The sequence below is a fragment of the Halichoerus grypus genome, chromosome 11, assembly GCF_964656455.1.
Source record: "Halichoerus grypus chromosome 11, mHalGry1.hap1.1, whole genome shotgun sequence".
Classification (NCBI taxonomy): domain Eukaryota; kingdom Metazoa; phylum Chordata; class Mammalia; order Carnivora; family Phocidae; genus Halichoerus; species Halichoerus grypus.
The window spans coordinates 20,150,589-20,176,671 of record NC_135722.1 but is presented as its reverse complement, the minus strand read 5'-3'; the positions used below and the strand labels follow the sequence as shown (position 1 = coordinate 20,176,671).

Sequence of the window (26,083 nt, the reverse complement as noted above, 5' to 3'; positions counted from 1 at the left end):
CGAGCCCCGCATTGGGCTCCCCACTCGGCAGGAGCCTGCTTCTCCCTCTCCCACTCCCCCTGCTTGTGTTCCCTCTCTTGCTGTGTCTCTCTCTGTCAAATAAATAAATAAAATCTTAAAAAAAAAAAAAAAAAGAATTCTCATTCATAGTAGGAATACTAAATGATACAACCACTTTGGAAGACAGTTTGGCAATTTCTTATAAAACTAAATATACTTTTGGGGCGCCTGGGTGGCTCAGTCGTTAAGCGTCTGCCTTCGGCTCAGGTCATGATCTCAGGGTCCTGGGATCAAGCCCCACATCGCTCTCTGCTCAGCAGGAAGCCCGCTTCTCCCTCTCCCACTCCCCCTGCTTGTGTTCCCTCTGTCGCTGTGTCTCTCTCTGTCAAATAAATAAATAAAATCTTTAAAAAAAAAAACAAAAAAACTAAATATACTTTTATCATATGATCCAGTAGTTGAACTCCGTGGTATTTATCTGAGTTGAAAACTCTGTCCACATAAAATTTACATATGAATGTTCATTAAAGCTTTATTTATAACTGCCCAAACTTGGAAAGAACCAAGATGCCCTTCAGTAGGTGAATGGATAAAATGAGATATATCCAGCCAGTAGAATATTATTCAGAGCAAAAAGGGATAAACTCTCACACCATGAAAAGACAAGGAGAAGACTTACAAGCATGTTATTAAGGGAAAAAAGTTAAGCCGAAAACGCTACATATACTATGATTTCAACTATCTGACATTCTGGAAAAGTTAAAACTATAGAGACAATAAAAACATGGGTGGTTGTCAGGGGTTGGGGATGGATGGAGAGATGAACAGGCGGAACACAGAGGATTTTTAGGGCAATGAAACTACTCTGTACAGTACTCTAATGGTAGATGCATGTCATTATAATTTTGTCCAAACCCACAAAATATACAATATCAAGAGTGAACCCTAAAATAGACTGTGCACTTTGGGAGATACTGATGTGTCATGTAGGTTCATCAGTTGTAACAGAAGTTATCACTGTAGGTGAGTGATGTTGATAACAGCAGAGGCTATGCCTGTGGGGGTGTAGGGGGCATATGGGAATGCTCTGACACTTCAATTTTTCTGTGAACCTAAAACTCCCCTAAAAAAGTCTTTTAAAAAATAATTAATTAATCTCTTTCCCTACATACTTTTGTTTTTGTTTCTCTGGAGAGTCATAATATAGAGTTTAAAATATATTTGTTGAATTGATGAATGTGTACCTGATCAATCTCTTTGAGGAAGATGAAATTGAGAGAAGTTAAGGGATTTGCTTAAGGATTTGCTTAAGGACAGCCACCCAGTAAAGAGATGGAATTTGAACTCACTTTCTTTCCAAGCCTAAGCCCTGACTCTCTCCCAAGTATGCTGACTCCAATGCCCAGTAGAAATAGAACCCAAGGTAAATAAATCTTGATGGAATCTTGAGCAATTGAGAAGGTGTGCCAATAAGGAGCACCCCTGATGTGGGTAAGCCTTCCAGACCCTTCTCAATGATCAGACCTTAAGGGCACCAGATGTCCAGTAGATACAAGTGTTTCAGACGCTACTGAACATGAGACCAACTTCAGAGATCTCTCCACAGATATCCATGTCAGAAAGAGTAACATTGTCATAAGACATCCACCTTGGCAAGAGATGGCTATTCCCTTGTTTTAAACCAATAATCCTAAACAATATGTTTCCTAATTATGAAGGTGGATCCAAATTTATACTGATTTTAAAGTGAAATCAATAGCTTATATAATATATGTCCTTTATCATTCTAAAAAATGTTAATCTATATTATCACACTTGTAGTTAAAGACCTTATCTAAGACTGATACACCAGCGAACACAGCTCCTGAGACTTACTAATCATTGTAGTCTTGGAAAACAAAAAGAGAAATAAAATATGATATCAGATTTGACAGTAAAGATGTTTTTTGATATACGTATCTGTATATAAAGATGCTTAAAAGCAGAGAAAAAGTATCAATTATGTCTTAGAAGAATGCATTAAAAAGCCTTCATATTCCAATTCTATTTTATATAACCTCACATCCAGGAGAACTCTTAATATTGCTCTAGATTCTTGAAATGACACAATTTTCAACTGAAACACAGACTCTGACAGTATCTTCTTCTCTCCATCATAATCATAGAAACAGTATTGTTTGTAATTCTGGTAGGAAGCATTATACTTTCTCTGCTGGCAGAGAGACTCTTGTGCAAAACCATTAGGATTAGATCCAGGGGTTTATAAATAACATCACGTACGATACAAAGGAGCTAAATACTTCAAATGTCAAGGAATGACACATTTCAACAACCTTTCAATTAACCCTTAAATATTTAGAACTATGATTTTTATTATTTTTCATGTGGTTTTACTGTTTGGCACAATAAAGTGTTCTCCAACTGGCAAATGCAAATTTCACATTTAAATTTGCTATTCAATCAATAATGAAATACCGTAATCCTCTTCTAATATATTTTTAAAAAGTATGATGTGCAGTAAAATAGGAATCTTCCATCCCTTTAGAGAGTGTTATTTGATACAACTTTACTGGAAATAATTTGACTATATTAGGTGTCAAGTACTAAAATGGGTTCATACCTTTTGACTCAATAAATCTAATTCTGGAAGTATATACCATTCTTTTAAAATTAAAGATGTGGACAAAATAGTTATTATTTTAGCTGGGCCCTCTCTAGGCAGCATTTCAATAGAGCTGAAGAAAAGCTGTGTCTTTCAGGTGCCTATGAGGCGGCCCCCAAAATGAGTTTTATATTTACCATTTAGTGGGGTTCAGGAGTCAGCTGAAATCTGCTCATGAGAGACAATGATTAGATTTTTAGGAATTTTATGAACTGGTTGTTTAAATAAGACCTTTAATAAAAATGAAATTACATAAATGTCCAATTTAATAATTTATGATAAAAATACTTAAAATTCATTCTTACTAATGATTTTATTACATTTTACTATTTCTATGCTCTTCAGGTTCTTTGCACCTGTCATACTTTCAAGGTAGAAATATAATGGTATGCTACTGTATCTATTCAACTCCATGTTCGGTAATATCGCATCTGTAGCTTGAAATTGGCCATCAGAGTATTTATACTACAGAAATTGGTAGGTGCTACAAATCAGAGCTTTATTTCTTGTTTTGTTGACTATCTAAACAAGTGTTTCTCAACCATTTTTGTTTCACTTTTATCACCCCCCCCAAGAAGCCCTTTTGGATATTTTTGTCCTAATTGTCCTACAATGAAATATTTAAACCACAGACAGTTCTGTTTATATACTGTACGTATATCTATGCTTTCTACATGGAAAGAGTAACTTTTTTTTTTTTTTTTTGCCCCATCCGGACAACCAGTTTTTGCTCCCATGAGGCCATATAACCCCCTTTGACAATGAATGGTCTAAACTTAAAAAGTGATGGAAAAATGTTAATAATGCAGATTAAACTCAAGTATCTCATGTCTATACACATTACATTGTGGAAAGCACAACAAATTGAGAAATACTCTTCCAGTATTTGAACACTATTATCCAATTCAACAAAGAAGTCCCTTACTTCATTTACAAACTGGTGGTTTCATTATGTCTTTGTTGTTTTACCTTTGTCCTATATGTTTATGTAAATGAAAATATCACTCAATATTCATATTAGAAATACATCCATTTATCAATTGCAACCAACCACAGGTTGGCTACAGTTGCGAATTTCAGTAAAAATTGAAAACCACATTCTGTGAGAAGCAAATGGTTATATGGAATTTACAATAAAGAGTATGTTTTATCATTATCTGTAAATTGCATATTATACATCTTTTATATCAGTAAGGTTTATAAAAAGTGTGTGTGTGTGTGTGTATATATGTATATAATATATACACACACATATGCATATATTTTGTCCCCTTAGAGCTGGCTGTTAAACATTACCAGCATAACACTGGATCGTATATAACCTCTCAAATCAAACTAACAAAAATATCTGCACCAAATTGGTGAAACTCCATCCAGAGATTTTCGGAAACAAAAGGTTTCAGCAAAGGTTAACTATGGGAGGAGGAATTAGGAGAAATTTTTTTAACTTTTATTTTAGTTTCATACAAATTTTCTAAATTGGCATATAACTTTCTATCCTTCCCCTCACAATCACACACAAACTTTTAATGTAATACCACAATGGTGTAAATGTGTGACTAGAAGCCCCTAGGGGCCAATCTGGGGAGGAGGCAAAACAGTGCGGAGGAAAAGGGACAAAAAGTGTCTAGTTAAAATAAAGGAGGGAAGGAGAGTAGAAAACATGAAGAACTGAAGCTATCCCAAGGTTGTTTTGGGAGTAGGGATTATACAATTCCAGAGCATCAGGAGATCAGCACATAGTATAACCACCCAAAGAGTCAATGAAAAGGAAACAAAACAAGCAAAAAAAAAAAAAAAAAAAGCAGTAGAAGAACTTATCCTACCTTTGTTCATCCAGTTTTGGTTAATTATCTACATTCAAATCCAGGAAGGTAGCTATGTTCTGTGAGGACAGAGACAAACTGCTGGTTTGTCAGTGAGTGAATGTTAGTTTTGTATTGTTGCTTTATACTTCTTATTCTAATTCTATGTTAGTGTTGTTAGCAAGATGCATGCTTGGGGTAAAACCACTCTCTGAAGTATTCTTACCAGTATTTTGGGGGATTCCGTATCCTAAATCATGCATGATATTATTGAAATTCTTATTCTAGACCCAAAGATCAGCATCAGGAAGAATATATATTCCTCCAATTTGTATGAATGCATACTTTATGAATCTTTCTCACTAACATTCAGATGCAGACATTGCTGAGGAAGAATCACAGAGCTTTTTAGCAGATTTCTTTACAAACTTTCAAGAAGGATTGGGGCATTGTCTTCTTCTATTGAAAACTGAAGGAAGGAAGAGGTAATATTTCATTGGTTTCTGGCAATTAAGTGTAAATCCTCAGGAAAACAATATAATAATCAGGCATTTTAAAAACTTAAATCTTGAGATGTACTTATTTAAAATGTTCTCTCTCTCTTTTTTTTTTCTTAACTGTATAAGAACCAAGAAGGGTAAAGCCTTCATTTTGATCCAATTAAAAAATAAGATTAATAAAATCCTCTTTCTCACTCTTTAGGCCTCCTCTTGCTATTATCTGTCTGTATCTGGCTTACCATCTAATTCCAAAACTTCTAAAGAAAACAGTAAAGTAGATAACAGTTAAAAGAGGCAAGTTCCAAGACTGCCATATTTTAATCATAGCAAGAAATAATGTTCTTTCACATAAGTAACATACCATGTATCTCTAACACATATATCCTATAGGGGTCTCTAATCAAAATGTTTAATTTATAGAAAACAGATGGCTCTAGCATTCCTCCCAACTTCTGTTTGTTTTGATAAATCTGAAGCCAGAGATATTTCCCTTAGAGAGCCTAAAAATTTAGACAGATGATATAGAAAGAAAGAGTTAGCCATAGGAATGAATTCTGAGACATTATCATTCACTGGTCTAAAAAGGCTGGTCCATAGCCTCAGAAAGATTATCTGTTGTTTGTCCCAAATGACATAAATCACATGTGACGGTAGGTTTTGTACAGGTCTCAATGGACTCTACAGTTCAAGTGAGCCTCCAGTTTCTGTGTTGGCTGCCCATTGTAAATCACCGGCTCTCCATGTAGCTAGGCTTTGTGGATGAACTATGAAGCAGTTCTGGCTCTCCTTGGGGCTGTGAAATTCTGCCATAAGGAGTTGGCAGTGTGACCAGAGCCAAGGAAAATTCAGGATAAAATAATTCACACAAAGGAGATGATAGCCACCTCTATTGTTCAAGTCAGTGGTTAAAAGGTAAAAGATCAAAATTGTCAGGACAATTATAAGGCATACTTCACTTTTATGTAACATGTATATAAATAAGATGATTAAAAGAGCTTCAGAGTCAAAGAGATCAGGGTTGAACGCCCTTTCTTGTCACATCATATTAGCTGTATGTATAATTTGAGGCATCACAAGCTGCTAATTTCTGAGTCTCAGTTTTCCCATCCATACAATGAAGCAAAACAAAACAAAACAAAAATCAAAACCAGGGCCACCTGGGTGGCTCAGTCAGTTAAGTGGCTGCCTTCAGCTAGGGTCATGATCCCAGGGTCCTAGGATCAAGCCCCACGTTGGGCTCTCTGCTCAGCAGGGAGCGAGCCTGCTTTTCCTTCTCCTTCTTCCTGCCATTCTGCCTACTTGTGTTTGCAATCTCTCTCTCTCTCTGTCAAATAAATAAATAAAACTTTAAAAAATTAAAAAAAAAAATCAAAACCAAAACCAAAAGAAGGACGATGTGCAAATCTGAGAGTTAACTGATATGACTTATGTCATGCCATTAGCACATATGAAAACTAAAATAAAACGGTATTTTTAGTTCTAATTCTATGACACCAATTGTGCTTTATTCTTATGTCATTTTTTACATAAGAACCAATTGCAAGCATTAAGAGTTACACTGAAGTTCAAGCCAAAGAATGATGAAAAGTGAAAGCAGAGTGGAAAGAATATGGAATTTAGAAGCAGACCTGATTATGAACCATGGCTCCACCACTTACTGGATTGTGAGCAGATCATTTGGTGTCTTTGACTTCCTCGTGTGCAAACTGTAAGGAGTCACAACCTTGAAGGTTTATAGTGAAGATTTTGCATACTGTGTAAAAAGCACACAAATACTGTATCTAGCACATGGGATTATTACAGACAAAAAGTGTGACCGAACTGGAGGATTTACATTTGGGATTGGGAAAGAAGGCAGTTCTTAACAATAGGAGTAACTGTACCAACTTACATTATCATCATACTTTATCACTTCAAATATCCTCTATGTCTGCAGGGCAGCCATTATACCCATTCTCAAGATGAGGAAAATAAATCTGACATTTTTGTAACCCGTGAAGAGGGGCATGTGTGTGTGTGTGCACACGCACATGCACGTACATGTATGTGCATGTGTATGAGAAAAATAAAAGTCACATTACTGGATAATTATATTTTAATGAAGTGGGAAAATCTCCAACTATGACTGATGTTATTAAAGATGAAGAATGCTGAGAAGTGAAAAATGTTTTGAATCCTATGAGCCTTCAATGTCGCTGCTATTCCATTTCCACTTACTTATGATTGAATCACTATTGTTTGATGAGCCATTTTATCCTAAGTGGCATTATTGAAAAGATTAATGAGCCAGGAGACCTGGTGAATTAAATTAACATTTTTAAAGTTAAAATTTATCCAGATTAATAATAATTAAACCCACAGAATATTCAAGGACAATACCACCAAGATTAATCTTATCCCACTGTAAAAATAATTCACTTTGTATACTTGAGTGACTCATGAAAAGATCTGTCTTTGAACACCAAATACTGTAATTGTTTAGCACTGCAATTGTTGCTTAGAAATACAAGTTTAAAGATTCAAAAGAGAATGGAGTACGGAATGAAAAGCGCACAACTTATTAGAAATCAGAATTAAAATGAATCCACTGAATGAAACAAAACTCACATTTGAGACAATAACATTCTTAAAACATCCAAGCCTTTAATTTACTGTTTTGGAGACTAGATAAGTGGATTGATCCTGTGTAGGCTCTGTCCAATTGTAGCAGGAGTGAGAGTTTCCAATATGCAGAGTAATTCTGAAAAGTATGTCTGTTCCATTTAGACTTTGTCTTATTTTATGGCTATACCAGCGCTACCCACATGCTGCCCTTAAAATATCCAAACCAAGAACATTCAAGGTCTTCTTTTTTTCCTCCTAGAAGGAAAATATTTCAAGGTGGGAAAGAATCAGCTCATTAAAGAAAACTTCTGCTATCTCTTTAGATATCTTCCTCCTTCTCAGTTCTCTTACTTTGATTAATCCTATCACTGCCATACCACTCCCAAATGGGTACTGTCCTCCCTTCATGTTTTCATCTTGACCAATGGTGTCCATTAAGGTAGACCTTTGTTTCCTTTTAGCTCAGACAGACCTGGATTTTAAAATGGATTGGGGAAGGGGCAAAAATAAAGAAATATATGAAAATCATGAAAGCATCTTGTGCTTATACCTGGATTATTTACTTTAGAGTTTATGGCTGTCTCAAAGGAGGAATTTTCTCTTAGACATCTTCACATTGTCTTATAACAAAAGCAAAAAACGAATCAGATCCCCAACTGACTCTATTTTATGGTCTTCCTTCCATATTCCACAGCCTGTCTGAAGAGCTATGTTTTGGAAACATTCTAGGTGACTAGTTCTGAGAATATTCTCATCTTCAAAGGTGTCTATCTCCATTTACCTATCATCAGAGCCATTCTATACCAAATGATACTATGGAGAAATAGAAACAAAGAGCAAAGATCAAGTCCTATAACAAGATTTACACATACACAGTGTCAGACACCGTTACCCTCACACTCACCATAACCAAGGGAAGAGTCCCAAAATCAATGAAATACTCATTGGTTTCCCAGAGCAGCATCCTGCCAAGAGTTAATTAGAATGATCCATTAATCTGACTGGCCAGTGACATGTTTGGTGTGGGTGTGTCCATAATAAAAACTTGACTTTTTTTTTTATACTTTTCCCATCACATTTAATTGATGATATCTGGAATAGAAATGCAGTAGGAAAACTTACTAATAGAAACTTACATGAAGGGGGAAAATAGGAAGAGGGATTATTTTGAGAAAAGGGAAGGAGCTTTGGAGTCACATGACCTGTGTCTGAGCTCTAGATTCACCATTATCAAGCATGTGACTATATATGAGACCATTTATTTTGAAAGTTCAAAGATAATTGTTCTAGTCTGAATCAGTGTCTATCAATCTGATGTTCTCTTTCAGCAGTGGTGGAGTGAAGGTTTTGAAGTCACAGATAATCTGTATTTATGACTACATACTCTTATATAGACCATTTAATCTCTGAGCCTCAATCACCTTACCTATTAAAGGGGGTAATGAAACATACTACTTCTAGTTATTTTATGGATAACATGAAATTAGGTACACTAAAATATTTTTAGGGAATAAAAGATCAATAAATATCCATTCTTTTTTTTTTTTCATTTTCTTTCCTCAATGTAACACATTTAGATGATCTTGTGTCCATTAAGAACTATAATCAGGGGCGCCTGGGTGGCTCAGTTGGTTAAGCAACTGCCTTCGGCTTAGGTCTGATCCTGGAGTCCCTGGATCGAGTCCCGCATCGGGCTCCCTGCTCGGCAGGGAGTCTGCTTCTCCCTCTAACCCTCCCCCCTCTCATGTACTCTTTCTCTCTCTCATTCTTGTTCTCTCAAATAAATAAATAAATCTTTAAAAAAAAAAAAGAACTATAATCACAAAAACTGATACCAATTAAACTTGGGGAAATGAGGAAAAAAGTCTGTTTTTCTTCTGTATTTCCCAGATGACTTAGCACAATGCTAAGCACATACCAGATGCATATAGGGGAAAGCCTACGTGTCCAAGGGTGGAAGATCTGACTTTGGTTCTAAGCCCCATACTTTGCCTGAGTCACCTTTGATAAATTACTTAACCTGTGTGCATGTGTGTGGAATGAGGGGATTGGACTGCATGATCGCTAAGGCTTCTTCCACCAATATCCTCTAATTATCTAGTATCTATTTTCTCACTGATAGATTATTTTCATTCTTTGTTCTGAGAGTTAATGTTTTTGTTGTTTTTTTTTTTTTTAAGATTTTATTTATTTGTCAGAGAGAGAGAAAGAGAGAGCGCACAAGCAGGGGAAGCGGCAGGCAGAGGGAGAGAAGCAGGTTTCCTGCTGAGCAAGGAGCCTGATGCAGGACTCGATCCCAGGACCCTGAAATCATGACCTGAGCTGAAGGCAGACACTTAACCGACTGAGCCACCCAGGTGTCCCTATTGCTTTTTAAATATACTGATAGACCCCTAAAGAAAGAGGTTAGATAAACATACCATTACACTGGTTACAAAAGCATCCAACACAAATGATTTAATAAAGTATTGATCAAAACTGAGTATTAGTCATTTAGTGGCCATTAGTTGAGATTTTCTTCATATAATCTGTAATGGAGCTGAAATTGACAAATAGTTGCAATCTGTTACTCCATAATAGAGTACATGAAGCAATTCTTTGTAGGCCTGAGAAAGTAGACATATTTACAACAGACATAGCTATTAGATATCATACTGAAAATATACAATAAACTGAGAGGGAATATTGCACACATAAGCGATCCAGAGACAGCACAAAGTTGATTTATATTTATTTTGCCAGTATTAGAGATATAGTGATTTCCAAACAGTCAAATTTTCATCTAAAAATGTAAGAACATGAAACAAACTTTAACAGCTAAGTCTCCAAGGAAAGTGTACATGTTCCATCATAAATGTTAAAAACTCTAATTACTAGGTTTATTTAATTATCAACTTGAAATGACTAGATTTCCTAAATGTTGACAAAATAAAATGCAACCATCTGTTTTTTTATATTTGTGTTTTTGAAGGACACTAATATTACCCTCAATTTAAAATGTAAAATAAATTAAAATAGACTGGAGACAAGAAGAATTTGATGCGAGGGTGATGTAGTAAATGACCTTTTTGAAGCCTCCTTATATGCCAGTCATCCCGCTGTGTAATTTTACATAGTTCATATTAAATCATTACAAACCATAAAGTAGTAATACTGCCTAAATACCAAGTAACTTGTGCTGGTCACAGATCTAGTGAAAGTGGGGGGTGGGGGAGAAACTCATATTTATCTTACTCTGGACTAGAGCTTCTTACCGTTTTACCACACGACCTAAAAGAGCACCACTCAGACCTCTAGAAAAAACTGAGTTTGTTCTCCCAGGACTACTCCACACCAATAATTGAGCCAAGTGCGGGTATCAGAGGGGAACGATTCTTGCCCAAGCTGCTCCTCCTCCAAGGGCCATTTTTGCTCCAGGCCTCCCCCTCGGTCTGGCTGAGACTTTCTCAGTGTGGCAGTCCATCTAAGACTGAGATTAAGATTCTACTCAATCATCATTTCTTCCCTTGCCAGACTCACTTTGTATACCCAGGAGCTGCTGCTGCTTCAGAAGGTTCTCTACCTACTTCTGTCCCCTCTCCCCTTTATCATACACAGACATTTCCACCAATAAATATCAAATTTCAAATTGGTCTCAACTTCTTAGAGAACCCAAACTGACACTGCTTGCATGGAGAATGGCCTAAGAAAGCAGGTAGTACGATGAGGTTTTGAGACTCTCTTACTCCCTACCCAGCTGGCAAGCAGGGCCTCCTATGGTGCAGAATATGGGGCAAGAAGTGTCTCTGACCTAAAGCCATGAACCCGTTGCTCAAAATGGCACTTGTGGTAACCTTGGAAACAGCCTGGTAGAGGAGATGCCCTTGCCAGTGAGCTGATTCCGGCACTGGAAAAGTGTGGGAGCAACAATGCCTATAAGGATAGTAGAGGGGGTTTATTATTATTAAATTATACTGACATCAGGCAGAGTGATAATGAGAAGCTGAGGGTGGTTAAGAAACAGTAAAAGGCTAAATGGGAGGGCAAGAGAGACTCTTTGATAGCACATAGTTATACGGGAGGCCCTTATTTTCTCCAGCGGAAGAATACAAATAGCTTATAGCAAATACAAGAATTAATAGTTAGAGGCACAGAGCTCCCGAGACAAAGAAATGCTCAGACCCAGCAGATCTGCTATGTGAAGGTCCCATCCTCTCTCAATTTTAGGCTCTTCTGGGTTAAAAGTCATGGTCCTTAAAGGGAGAATATTCTTTCCATGGGCCAAAGCAAGGTCCCATTAAGCTACCACCAATGCACGTGGACTTCTTTGGACACGAAGGCAAGTCACCATTTTGGCAGGGGTAAGTGGCTCTAGTTGGCAAGAGGAAGTAAGGTTGCTATTATACAATGCAGGATGGAGGAATACGTGTGGGAACCAAGTTACCCACTGGCTGCCTCTGGTTATTCTTTGCCCAACTTTAACTATGAATGGACACATGCAGCAAAGACAGGCTGAAACAAGTATAATTTCTAGGAGCTTAGATCCCTCAGGGATAAGAATTTAGGTCACACACCCAAAGAAGTCATTAAGACCTGCTGAGGTGATAGGTAAGAGTGAAAAGGGTTGGAAATGGATACTGTGGGAGGGGAGTAACATCAGTTGTTGCCCTGAGACTATTGAAATGAACTACAGTTGCAGTGAACTGTAGTTTATTCCACCTTTTTTTCCCCCTCTTCAAAATTTCTTCTCAGGAGAAGCCCATGGCAACCATGGCTTTGCTCCCATGGGTGGAAGAGTGGGTCTGTGTTACACAAGGGATAGCCTGTGGCTGCCCTGGGAGTGGGCGACCCATCTCTCTTCATGAAAAACCTGCTCTGAGTCATCAGCAATTAGTTGACAACCTCCAGGGCCACAGTTTTATAGATTTCATGTAAAAATCATACTCTTCCAAGGTTGCTGTCGCTCAGTGACTAAGTTTGGAGAGGGTATTACAGCTGGGTCATTCCTGCCCAACATGGTTCTTGTTGGTGGGAAGTCTTTCTTCTGCAGCTACCCAACACCTTGGTTGCAAGGATCTCACAGTGCCATCCAGTTAGGGCTCTTCCTACCCAAACCTCCTTCCTCCCCTCACTTCTTTCATAGTTGTCAGATCCACTCTGTGGTCTGAAGGCTCTCTTGCCTCTTTCTGCTCCTTTTCCCCATTCTCCTTCAGAAGTATTTCCTTCTGATATATATATATATATATATATATATATATATATATATATATATATATATATATATATATATATATATCCCCCCCTTAAGGAACAAAAGATTTCTCAAGACGCATAAAAATCTGGTTTGTATAGAAATCCCTTGCTTTTTAGTTAAACTTATTGACCATAGACAAAAAAGAAAAGACAATCTTTACAAACAGGGAATCTATGGATTGTCCAGTTATTCAGGTAACACTTAATATTTTAAATATACCCAGTGACACTTCAAATATTCTCAAATTCATATCATAGGGAATTTTATAAAGATTAATGGTTTATTCTAAGACACATATTTCCATTGAAATTATGTGTCTCTTCTGTGTATACACCTCTTCTTAAATCAACTGCCTTTTCAACTTCCACTTACGTCACATTTTTTCCCCAAATATTTTTTTGACCACTCCACTGGAAAAATTTTGGAAAAGGACATTAAGTAGAACAAAGCCACATTTGAGGTCTGTATGCTAAATATTCAAATGGATTTGCTCATTATTTAATTCTTCTGCACATCACCCTTACAGATCACATAACTCATATTAGCTCTTCAGCAAAACTACGAAGAGGTTGCTCACAAAGAATCAAAACTGTTCAATGTCCATACCTTGACTACTAAGTTTCTACTATATGTATCAGATTAAGACAGAAAGCAAGTCAAATCTATACCGCTCAGGTAGGTGACATCACATAATTTCTATATTTGGATAATGGCAGAGAGAATTGCAATCTGTAACAAATTACAGACTCTTACCAGAAGTTGGATTGATCTAGCATTACAAAAGATTCCTTAATTTAACTTTAAAGTCATATATTCAAATACGTTGGGTGAGAAGTTATGTTATTTATGCAGTACTGGGATCAGCCAAGGAAAATGTGGATCTACCTCTTGGTATATCTTGTTTTCTCTCTTACATTGCTAATGAGCTCAAGCAGCAATATCATTTTGTTCCCCCTAAGCAAGGTGCAGGTTAAAGTTAGCATTATTGCTGAAAGCATTTTTAAATATTGGAATTAAGCTTAGCCTTAGTTTGTATAACAGTCTCAGATGCATGGAACACCTCATGCAAAGGAACCTAATTTCTTTAAATAAAGAAGAAATCAGAATAGAAGCATAAATTACAATGTGTCAGGCAGTGCTGTATCTATAATTAGCCCAGGTATTAAATGTCTTTCTTAAGATAAAAACACACAGATTCTTAAGTCATTTAAACTAACCATCTGTTTGCTTAGTACTTATTATAGTTCTCTAGATTTTGTACAATTAGTGGTGTTAGTTTTACCTTTCAAAGGATTTACATTACTTTTGGCTACAAGGTGAAAAGTAACTCAATTAAAGAAGCATCAATGAGTGTGTATTAGGTGCAATATATTAACTAAGTATAATAGAATTAAAGTGAGGTTAATTTTGTCCTAATTTTAAAGTCCTGAATCCTTTGCTTCCAGGATAGGAAAGATGTCAAAGCTTTGGAATGATGTAAAAATGGCTGACTTTCCTTGCAAGGTTTTTAAAAACCTGGTAATCATTTTTTTAATAATTTAGAGAATTTCTAAATGGGAAAAAATAGAGGCAAAGAAGTACAGAAGAAAAGCAAGGCAAGCCAGGCAGAGCTTATTGAATGTCTATTATATACCAGGCATTGAACTATATGTTTTCACAAATGTTATCTCCTTTAATCCTTCCAACAGCAGTTTGATATAATTATAATTGCTCCATTTTCTAGCCATGGACACTTGGATTTAGTAAGGTTAAACGACGTGGGCAAAGGCCTGATAAGTGGCCCAAATGGAATTCAGGTGTTTCAGATACTGAAGTCTATTCTTTTTCCATAAACCGAGATAAGCTACATGACTTTTCATAATGCTCTCCATTCCCAGGATTCTGTAATGAAGTTTGACATACAGTTACTGGTCTAGAAAAATGATGTAGCATCATTTAGCAGCAGTAAGAACACTGGGTTAATGGTCTTTCTGCTGAGAGTCAGATAAGACATATGATTTGTCCTGTATTCTAGCCCTACCAGGCTATTATTACTCTGGCATGTGGTAGTCTCTCTGTAATGTCACTTGAATAAATAAGTCCCAGAACTCTGATTCTTCTGTGCCTTTATTCAAGCTGGTACCCTTTCTTTCCTGTTTATTTTCTTGTGAAAACCCCCTTCACTTTAAGGTTATATTCTTCAAAATCCAGTTCAAATACTATTTTTTTTTAATGAAGACCACTTCATATCTGTCAGAATGGCTAAAATTAACAACTCAGGAAACAACAGGTGTTGGTGAGGATGCAGAGAAAGGGGATCCCTCTTACGCTGTTGGTGGGAATGCAAACTGGTGCGGCCAGGCTGGGAAACAGTATGGAATTTCCTCAAAAAGTTAAAAATAGAGCTACCCTATGAGCCAGCAACTGCAATACTAGGTATTTACCCAAAGGATACAAAAATAGTGATTTGAAGGGGTACATGCACCCCAATGTTTATAGCAGTGTTATCAATAACAGCCAAATTATGGAAATAGCCCAGATGTCCATCAACTGATGAACAGATAAAGAAGATGTGGTTTATATATACAATGGAATATTACTCAGCCATCAAAAAGAATGAAATCTTGCCATTTGCAATGACATGGATGGAACTAGTGTATTATGCTAAACGAAATAGGTCAGAGAAAGACAAATACCATATGATTTCACTCATATGTGGAATTTAAGAAACAAAAAGATGAACATAGCAGAAGGAAAAAGAGAGAGAAGCAAATTATAAGAGACTCAACTATAGAGAATAAACTGAGGGTTGATGGAGGGAGGTTGGTGGGGGATGGGCTAAATGGGTGATGGGTATTAAGAAGGGCACTTGTGATGAGCACTGGGTGTTATATATAACTGATAAATCACTAAATCCTACTCCTGAAACCAATTTTACCATATATTTAACTAACTAGAATTTAAATAACTTGAAATAAAAAATTAATTAATTAATTAAAACAGACAGATAAATAAATAAATAAATAAATAAATAAATAAATGAATGTATGTTTGGTAGAATTCACCAGGGTGGGGCAGATAATGAAGACATTCAGAATTCACTAGTCTTCTCCTTGGTTTATTTCTGTGTAAGACAACTTCTTAGATGGATCCCAGTGATCCCCATTTCTTGGTATGTTTGCTCTTGTGTAATCCCCTCCCCTTGAAAGTATACTGAGCCTAATGACTTGCTTCAAATGAATAGCATATAGTAGAAGTAGTGGAATGTCACTTTTGAGATTAGGTTACAAAAATTTTGTGACTTACATCTTGCTAGTCAACTCACTCTTTCTGTCAGATCCCTAACTCTGGGGGAAGCAAATTGCTATGTTATGAGTAGTCCTATGGAGAAAGCAACATGGGAAGGAACTGATGTCATCAACCATCAGGCGGAGAGGACCTGAGGCCCTTGATTCTAGAGCCAAGAGTCACAAACACTTGAGTGACCTTGGAAATGGTCCCTCCCCAATTAAGCTTTGATATGATTACAGCCCCAAGACAACACCTTGATACCAGGTTTGTGAGAGCCCCTGAGTGAGAGGAGCCAGCTAAGCAATGTTTGGATTCCTACTTCACTGAAACCATGACATAATGTTTGTAGTTATAAGCCACTAAATTTTGGGGTACATAGCAATAGATAGCCAATATAATCTCTATTTCAGCACTTACCAGAATCTGATTTGCCTGATGCCACCGAGTCATGCTTAGGATTTGGAGGAATTGATTAATATGAGCAGAAACTCTCCTGGACCAAGTGAATATCTAGTATCTAGCACACAGAAAGGAGGAATACTATCTCCACCCTAGAATCACATGCTAAGAATGGAGGAAATCTATCAATGTTTATTGTACAGGTTTAGTAACCCATGGAGTTAGTCAACTATGAGGAGGTGGGATAAGAGAAGGGGGATATCATGGAATAAGAGAAGGGGAAGTTAGAAGAAGGTAACCAAATGACCCACCTACAGAGATGATATCCTGATACAGACTTGGTGCATAGAAGAGTCTACCTTGGTCTCATGGATAACAAGCTCTTGAAAGTTTGGTCTACTCACGAGTCTGGGACTTTGCTCAGTTCAGCCCACCAGTAGGTACTAAATAGATAATCACGGAATGAATGAATCAAGGAACAAATGATGTTAAAACACAGACAGCCTGAATTCAGAGTCAGATGCTGAAATTGATATAAATGTGATTATCTGAGTCCAAGTTTCTTATCTATAAAACAGTAGGGCTAAGTCAGAAAAATTTTGTATACCACTGAGATAGTTCTGAGAGCCTATGGTTCTATACCTCCTATAGAATTAAAAACTGCAGTTACTACAACAGACGGAAAACTCTTTCCTGAGCTTGTTTATTAACTCTTAAAAGCAAAATGACAAAATTTAGGAGAACCTCTCATTCAATATATGCAAAGGTGTGTGTGATATGTATGGGTGTGTTTGTATGTATGTATATATTTATATATTTTTTCTTGACTATAATATATCATCAGTTTTCTTGGCTGCAAAATGGGAATAACATTATCTGTTCTACATATATGTTTAAGATTAAATGATATACAAAAAGTTTCTGGCATAATGGCTGGTACAAAGTGATCACTATGAGCTCAACAATTCCTTTATTGATGGTTCAATGAAAATAGACTTCTATCTTTTATTTTATATGTGCTAATAGGACTTTTTATTTTTTTATTTTTTTTATTTTTATTTTTTTTTTAAAGATTTTATTTTATTTATTTGACAGAGAGAGACACAGCGAGAGAGGGAACACAAGCAGGGGGGGTGGGGGAGGGAGAAGCAGGCTTCCCGCCGAGCAGGGAACCCGATGTGGGACTTGATCCCAGGATCCTGGGATCATGACCTGAGCCGAAGGCAGACGCTTAACGACTGAGCCACCCAGGCGCCCGCTAATAGGACTTTTTAGAAATCAAACATTCATAATACTTTGAAGCAATCAAAAGTCGACAAAAAAGACGTAACATATCTACATAGTGGAATGCTAAACAATCATTAAATTCATGTTGTTGAGGAATATTTAGAGACATAGGAAATGTACACTGAGTAAAAATAAATCAGATTAGCTACAACAGAGTTTGTACAATATGATAATATTGTATAAAAATATATGTATATAGAGATGACATTTATGCATTATAAATACATATTAATGTGTACATATGATAGAACATATTGTATATTTGACTGTATGTATACATGCATATATGCATACATATACTATAAATAAAAATCTTCACATATATCCATACGCATGTAACAGTACTAGAAAAGCATGTACCAAAATAGAACAATGGCTGGGTGGTGTCATTATACCTGAGTTATTTTTTTCTATGAATTTTTGTAGTTCTCAAATTTTGGGACTGAATACATAACACTTTCATATTGGGGAAAAATCAGTACTTGCAAATTAAAATTACATGAGACCAGCCTCAGTGTGGTAGCAAGGGCAAGCGTTCTGTGGATGGAAGACCTAACTGTGCCCAACTCAAAGCCTATCTGACATGGATGACTGTCACGTGCTGGGTGGACCAAGGACAGCCGGGCACTGATGCTGATGCTGCTCATGGTACAGAAACGCTCTAAAAATATACTGGTTGTACTTTTAGATTATGTAAAGTGGTTGTATATGCCCCTCTACCTTGATGGATTTCTCTCTTGTAGAGTTAAGTGTAACACTATTACCATTAAGGTGTGAAGAAAGCCCCTAAAATGTACGTCTGTTTGGGGGGAAATTATACATTCATTCAGGATACAGAGCTGTCTCTAGTTCTACCACAGTGGTTCAATATTGGCTATGTATTTATTTTCTTCCCCACCTTATCTCTCTGGAACCTGATCCTTTTTCTTTATAATATCTGCTTTAACAATGCTTTTTTCCCCCTCTTATCTTCTAAGATCCCAAATATTTAAATGAGTTCTTTGAGGTACCACTGGCCATTGTGAATACTGAATATACAAGAAAAGGATAGCATGCAATCAAATATCTGATTTATGAGATAGAAAAAAAAAGAGAAGAATTTTTATTTTTTAATTAAAGATTTATTTATTTATTTTAGAGAGAGAATGAGAGCACTAGCAGGAGAGGCAGAAGGAGAGGAAGAGAAAACTCCAGGCAGACTTCATGCTGAGCATGGAGCCCAATGTGGGGCTTGATCTTATGACCCTGAGACCATGACGTGAGCCAAAACCAAGAGTTGGATGCTTAGCCGACTGGGCCACTCAGGCACCCCAAAGGAGGAGAATTTTTAAAAAGATACAAAAAATACTTTGTACATGCTAACACAATGTTCTACAGAATTTTCTTTTGTTTGATGCCGTTTTCCCTGATGAAAAACTATATATCTTGGAATTATTATAAATTCTGATGTCCAGTATGTAAACAGTGTCACTAATATTATTTCTTTTGTACTTAAAGAGCCTCATGAATATGTAACTAGATTAGAATAAAATTGCATTAATGGCAGTGATACAGGATATTTAATCATGGATTCTATAAATAGCATACATAGGATCTGTGCTGAATTGTTAGGGCTAAATTTCCTTCCATGGGTATATCCATCCATTTAATGAACATTCTGGGAAGGACAGTCATGTGCAGAGCATGACTCTAAACACTAAAGATACCTCAGTGAACAAGATAAAGTCCTTGTCAGCATGGGGCTCACATTCTGATGAGAGAAGACAGACAGTAAACATCAAGCCAAAAATATCCAATGAGCTAGAAATGGACGTTTTGTAGAAGGAAAAGAGGGAATCAAGGTAAGGAGAACACAACAATTGGCAGTCCATCAGCTGGGTTGGTTGGAGGAGGTCTCTTTGCAAAGATGTGGGACAGAGACCTGAATGATGTGGATGACCCAGTGATGCCAGAGAGGGTAGCTCAGGCAGAAAAACCAGCATGTGTAACAATCCTAAACAAGGAATGACTTTGGGGTATCCAAATGGTTGAAAGAATGCTCTTGTAGTTGAATTTAGTGAAGAAGTAACAAGTTGCAGGCATTGAAGTCAGAGTGGGTGGCAGGGCTTTTTTTCTATAGATGGCTATAGAGGCCACAGTGAGATGCTTGGATGTTGTCTTACACACAAGAGGGCTTCATGGGGAGGAGTTTCAAAAAAGAAAATATAATGGTCTTACTTAGGCTTTAGCTGTTGTGCAGATAAAAGACCATAGGAGGATGAGAATGGAAATAAGGCATCCAGTTAGGAAACTGTTATGTTTCAATTACAAAATGTTTGTGCTACATTGAATTACATATGTTTGAATTACAAAAATAAAAACTAAAATGCACACCGATGTTCACTGCCCACAAATGTCACCGAGTTTTGAGTTTTGTTTGTTTTAGTTATATTTTCTTTGTGACTTTCACTGTTGACTAATAGTGTTTATAGAGAATGTTCATATGCCCTCATATTACAGAATTCTCAGATGAATAAGATTGTAAAAAAAAATTAAAACACTTAATTCTCACCAATATATAGCTAAGCATGCTGAGGACAGAAAACTCAGCTGACATAGTCAAGGGCAACTTCTAGAATCAGATACAAGGAGGGATATGACTGGGACACAGGACCTCTGACTCCCAGCTGAATGATCTCTCTGCACACTGTCCTGTTTTATCTATAATTAGAAACAGCTAAGAGGCTCTTTCTAAATAAAACAATATCTAATTCTAACCTTTGCACTATAATATGTTTCCATCTGTTATTCCTGACAGTTATAGATCTTTAAATATTTCCTGTGGGTTAGGACATCTTCCCAGAGGGAGGGTTTCAGGTTTCTTTGGCAACTGTTTCTTATGAAGAGTGAGAGCTGGATAAATTCAGAAGGCCCATCTTAAGAAAAAAGGGAGTCTAGAAGGTTTTCCAAATCACTTGGCAAACGGAACCTTCCTCTAGAGCAGTAGTATATCTGTGCTCTTTGGATAGATGGGTTTTTTTCCCCTATACAGCTGACTACTTCACCAAAAAAGTGGAACCCTAGCTCCTTCCTGAAGGAGTTTCACCACACAATCTCCTTACCTTTCCCTTAGTCTCTACCATTGCATATTTCCCCCCTTAACAAAAGGCTATATTATATGTCCTATATTATAGGGCATATGCTACCTGATTTAATACAAGGCAGGCACAAGCAATAGCAGTTAACTTACTCTGTGAAATATAATTTTTTTCAAAGATACTAATTGAAGGGGTAACTGGGTGGCTCAGTCAGTTAAGCGTCTGCCTTCAGCTCAGGTCATGGCCTCAGCATCTTGGTATCAAGCCCCACATCAGGCTCCCTACTCAGCAGGGAGTCTGCTTCTCCCTCTCTACCTCTCTCTCTCTCTCAAATAAATAAATAAAATCTTTAAAAAATGATACTAATCGAAAGGTGCCAGAATTAATCTCTGTCCATCCAGATGAACACTATCTGCTGAAACGTAATAGTAGATAATAGCTCAGTATGTCAGAGTTTTGTTACATCCTAGGGAAGGAAAGGGCTCATCCATGAGTATATTGTTTAGAAATCCAAGATGACTGGACCAACAATATCTGTTGAAAAAGAAGTGGAGTTCAATTATAGGCTGGAGTTTAGAGCTGAATACATAAAGAGGACTAGAAAGGGAAGGACAGAGCTACATAACAGTATGAGGGCCCATTTATCAGAATTGAAGGCAGGGTCCAGGTTTGGGGAATGAGATGAAAGCCTGGCTATTTAAATTGGGATGTCAATCTAAAATGTCAATGCTGAATCCCTTCCATATAAAGTTAGGGTTGGTCTTAGGAATAGGACCAGAATAGTTGTTATGGAAAATCTGAAGGTCTTGATTTTAACATAAGAGTTTGATCACCTTTCAAAAAACACACTCTAGATGCAAATAGTAGTTACCATTATAATAGAATTCTACATTCTAAAAAAATGAAATAACCACTGAAAATGAAGTAGTTATAAATATTTTTGCAAATATATAATTGCCCTCATTCCAGTCTATCCACATTCATTTAGTCTTCTACAAAAATGTGCTCACTAAAATCCAATCTGCAATTAGACTTGAATTTGTTAGGTTAGTTAAAGTAAGATAAAATAAGGGTCTCAAGGTGGTTATTAGAGCCTTGAGCCTTGGGATTGAGGATTCAGAAGAGTATCACTCTACTAAGTTTTAGCTCTCAGCTAAGCAAGTTACTTAACTATATCCAGGTTTCATTTCTTCATCTTTAAGCTATTATAGAGAATGGTAAGATTTCAAGATTTCTTCTTGCAGTGGTGCTTTATTTATTAACTTACAAAGACAAAATCCACTGGTATTTTCTAGATCATGAACATTTTCTTTAGTGTTCTTGGTCTTTTAAAAAATGCTCTGGGTTTTGCCTGTCCCTCCTTGATAGCACACTCCTCTCCCCACAGCCAGCCATAGGAAAGTAACTGTCATTCTCTACACCTTCCAGAAACTTCCATGATTCCATGACTTTGCGTATGCTGTTCCCTTCCCTTGACAAATCTGTCCTCAGTCCAAGAGTCTTAGATAATACATGTTTCTTCTTTCAGACTCAGCTCCAGCTTTGACTCTGCCTGAAAACATTTGCAGACATTTATTCCATCTAGGGCTGAGTTTAATGCCCCTCTTCTAACCTCCCCGCAAATCCTAAGTCTTCCAGATGATAGTAAGTTCCATAAATAATTCTTTTGTTGTCTATTTACCTAGCACACTGGGAAGACCTAGCACAGGCTACAACACATGAAAGGTTTGCAGTAGATATTTCCTTGACAGAGGGCAACTTGCTACACAGAAATCATGTTACTTGGGCAAGAGACACATGCTAAAGCCTCGGGGTTTTTTTGTTTTTGTTTTCCTGGGTTCTCATTTTATTTGATTATTTTTTAATTTTTTTAATTTAAATTCAATTTAGTTAACATATAGTGTATAATTACTTTCAGAGGTAGAGGTCAATGATTCATCAGTTGCATATAACACCCAGTGCTCTCCTTAATGCCCATCACCCGGTTACCCCATCGCCCCACCCATTTCCCTCCAGCAACCCTCAGTCTCTTTCCTAGAGTCAAGAGTCCCATATAGTTTGCCTCCCTCTCCTCTCTGTTTCCTCATTTGTTTAATGGAGCCACATAGTCATCTGGTTGTTGCAAGAATTAATGGTGACAATGGTTGTAGACCATTTAGCACAAAGTTGGTACATTATAAATGCTCAGTGAAGAATGGCTACTGCTACTTGTTAGATTTTTTTAATGCTTCTATCTGAATTTATGAGATTTGGCTACTGTGTTAAAGTAGCTCAGTAATTTACTGACACAGCAATGTGTACAGTTGAAAGGTGACAGTATGTATGTGAGAAAATATGTGTGTAACATAAAACATAAAATATCTTTTTTACACTTGAACTATGCTGAAAAAAAAATCATTCTTCCCAGAGAAATGTAGTTAAACAGATTCTGCTGCATCCATCCCAAGGTTATGAGTCCTATCTTTATCTATCCTAGGACGAGACTTTTTATTTGCTTTTACAAAAGACAGCAGACCAAGTCTCCATCTGACTGCAGTTGTTTGGAGCTACTGGCAAGCCAGGGTAATGGAGGCGGGGTCCAAAAGAGTACAAAATAGACTCTGAAACCTTGACATAAAAAGTAGGTATCATAGGTACTCATGTATCATAAGTTTACTTGATTGTTATGTTGTTCAGAGAGCCAACATTTCTAAATACATCTAGAGGTGATATCGGGAACAATTCTGACCTGAGGGAAGGCAGCAGTCAAGCCCTCCCTTAAGAGCTGCAGAGCCTGCGACAATAGTACAAATGCAAACCCAAACACCATATGGATAAATATTTTAAAATTATAAATCAAGCTAACCAACTGTGAAATAAAATGTGTGCAAGCCTCCTATTCTTGACAAATGCCCCTTCATACTAATCTAGAAGGCAAGAATTAAATTTAGAATTCTCAGAAGCCTTGGAAATCAGGACAGAAACTCAGGATAAGGGGAGGGTAGAGCTGGCTCCAACTCCTGGCTTTACCTCCCCTCTGTTTTCACCCTGCTCCTTCCCACATCATCAGGAGATGTGTGCAGAGACATACAGAGACCTCAACTCACTTATTCAAGTTCCTTCCACATCTTCCTCCCCAGGCTCCTGCGAACAACTGCTCTTGACCACCACCTTGACAATTGAAGTGCATACAGTGAAGTGGCCTATACATGCTCCAGAAGGGTTCACATCATCTCCTGGGTCCCTGGTGGCTGGCATGCTGTCTAGAAAGGGTGCTGGAATGCTGTCTAGAAAGCCACATGCTGGTGGCTACAAGACTCTTCTCCCCAAGGACTGGGGCATGGTCAAAGGAGAGCCAGAGCATTCTCCTCTAAAGGATGAGCCCAAGGCAAGAGCCTGTCATGTGCACCATGGCAGTACAATCAGCACTTTGCAGCACATGGTGTGGGGGAAAAAAAAAAGCGAACACCATAAAGCTTAAGAAAATCTCAGGTTTCTAGCCTGCAAGTGTTATATGTGAGTGAGATGAAAGAGACAGAAAGAACATGACATAAGTGTGTGTCAGGCTAACCAACTGTCCAGATTTTCCTGGGACTGAGGGATTTCCTGGGAAATGGGACTATTAGTACTAAAACTTGTAAAGTCCTAGGCAAACTGGGATGTGTCCATCGCTACGTCTTTATAATTGCAGGACTCCAAAATTATCTTACCAGAAACAATTTTAGTCAGTAGAAAGGGCATATAAGTAAGTATAGAAATATTTGATTTCTAGTCTGAAGTGTATTACTAATTAGCTATGTGAATTTAAGCCTCTCTAGTTGGGTTTCATCTATAAAATGAAGAATTGGTTTTCTGAAAGATCTAAGTTGGAATATTCCACAGATGTATTGGAGACTTAAAAGACAGAATTTTTTTCATCAGTGGAAAACAACAGTAATCACAAGAATGACATATTTCTAGGAATAAGCAAATATTTGTTAGTGATACCACTCTAACAAACAGTACATGGGAAAACACTACACACAGCAGTGGGTTGGGTAATGTAGACGGACAGATTGCAAAATGTGGCTGCATTTACTCGCAATCTAATTTAATGGGTGCATTTTTCTGCTTATAAAATTATATCCCGATACATCACATACAAAATAGCTAACACTGGGGACGAATGACAGCTTTTCTGGACACATTCTCACTTTCTTGTATTTTCTCCCAATTTATCTTTATTTTTCTGCTGCTGAGCAGTCAAGCAAATGACATAAAAATATGGCCCTGGGAATTGTCTGTTGTTTTAATTTTATAAAGGAAACAAAGTAAGCCAAAGGTCTTCAATAGAGAGATGAAGGAGGATAAAACATCTGAATGGATTAGCCACCTCTTGCCTGGACTGAGGCTTCTTCACCAGAAAAACTTGAGGACAACAGGTATCAACAACCGACATTTTATTCCTAAATTATGCAACCAGGCTGATGGATGGGTCTAGTAGTTGATGTTTGGAATCAGGACCTTCTGTCGTTGTCTTGCTCTTATGACCGAAATGCGTGGTCCTAGACCAGTTCTTTTTTTCCTAATTCTTGGTCTGGACCCTTGCCTCTCTTACTACCTTTACTCTGATGTTAAGTCTGTATCCCTTAATGGCTATGTTGGTCTTTAAGAGTGCTTAGCGGCACTGGCTGACCCCTGAAAATGGACATCTTGCCCATGTCCTCTGAGGCTCCCAAAGGGAGCTTTTATGACAGCTCAGCTTTCTAAAGAAAAAAAAGATGCAAGGAGACATAATGTACATTTGTATACACATAACAATTCCACCACCACTGCCAAACAACATGGCCTGACACTAAGAGAAAGGGATATTTAGAATTTTAGAATGAGGGCACTCTAAAGCTAATACTTCCAACCTGATGCTGATAAAGCCAACTCCTACTTGGCTTAATGGAAAAAAAAAAAAAAAAAGGCTATGGGAAAGCCAACCTCTCTAATCGCTGAGAACGTATAAAAACCTCAGTATTGTGCCATAAAACCACAGTGCAGATTAAGGGAAAGTATTCTATTATTAGACTGTTCACGTACTTCATGTTACAAAGAGGCAATTTTGAAAGGGAAACAGTCATTATCCAGGATAACAGGAATTGGCCAGGTTTTTTCTAGGCAAACCTGGACACACAGTTACCCTATAACCTGATATAGCTGTTCATTGTTCACCACTAATTTGGTACTGGTGCAAGGTGGGGAGAGTGGATAAAGAGAGGTGATTTTTGCCCTCAGAAGAC

At 37.3% G+C, this 26,083-nt stretch overlaps 1 protein-coding gene across 26 annotated transcripts in view; it reads right to left on the bottom strand.

Moving 5' to 3' along the window:
- Positions 1-26,083, bottom strand: part of LRRC4C (leucine rich repeat containing 4C) — a 1,180,850-nt gene that overhangs the window by 387,462 nt on the left and 767,305 nt on the right. For 3 of the 26 annotated variants that reach the window (XM_078058156.1, XM_078058165.1, XM_078058178.1), the window contains exon 5: positions 4,489-4,547. The exons of the other annotated variants lie outside the window; for them this stretch is intronic. The gene's annotated coding sequence lies outside the window, so the exon portion shown is untranslated. The remainder of the gene's footprint in view (positions 1-4,488; positions 4,548-26,083) is intronic. 26 annotated transcript variants of the gene reach the window in all.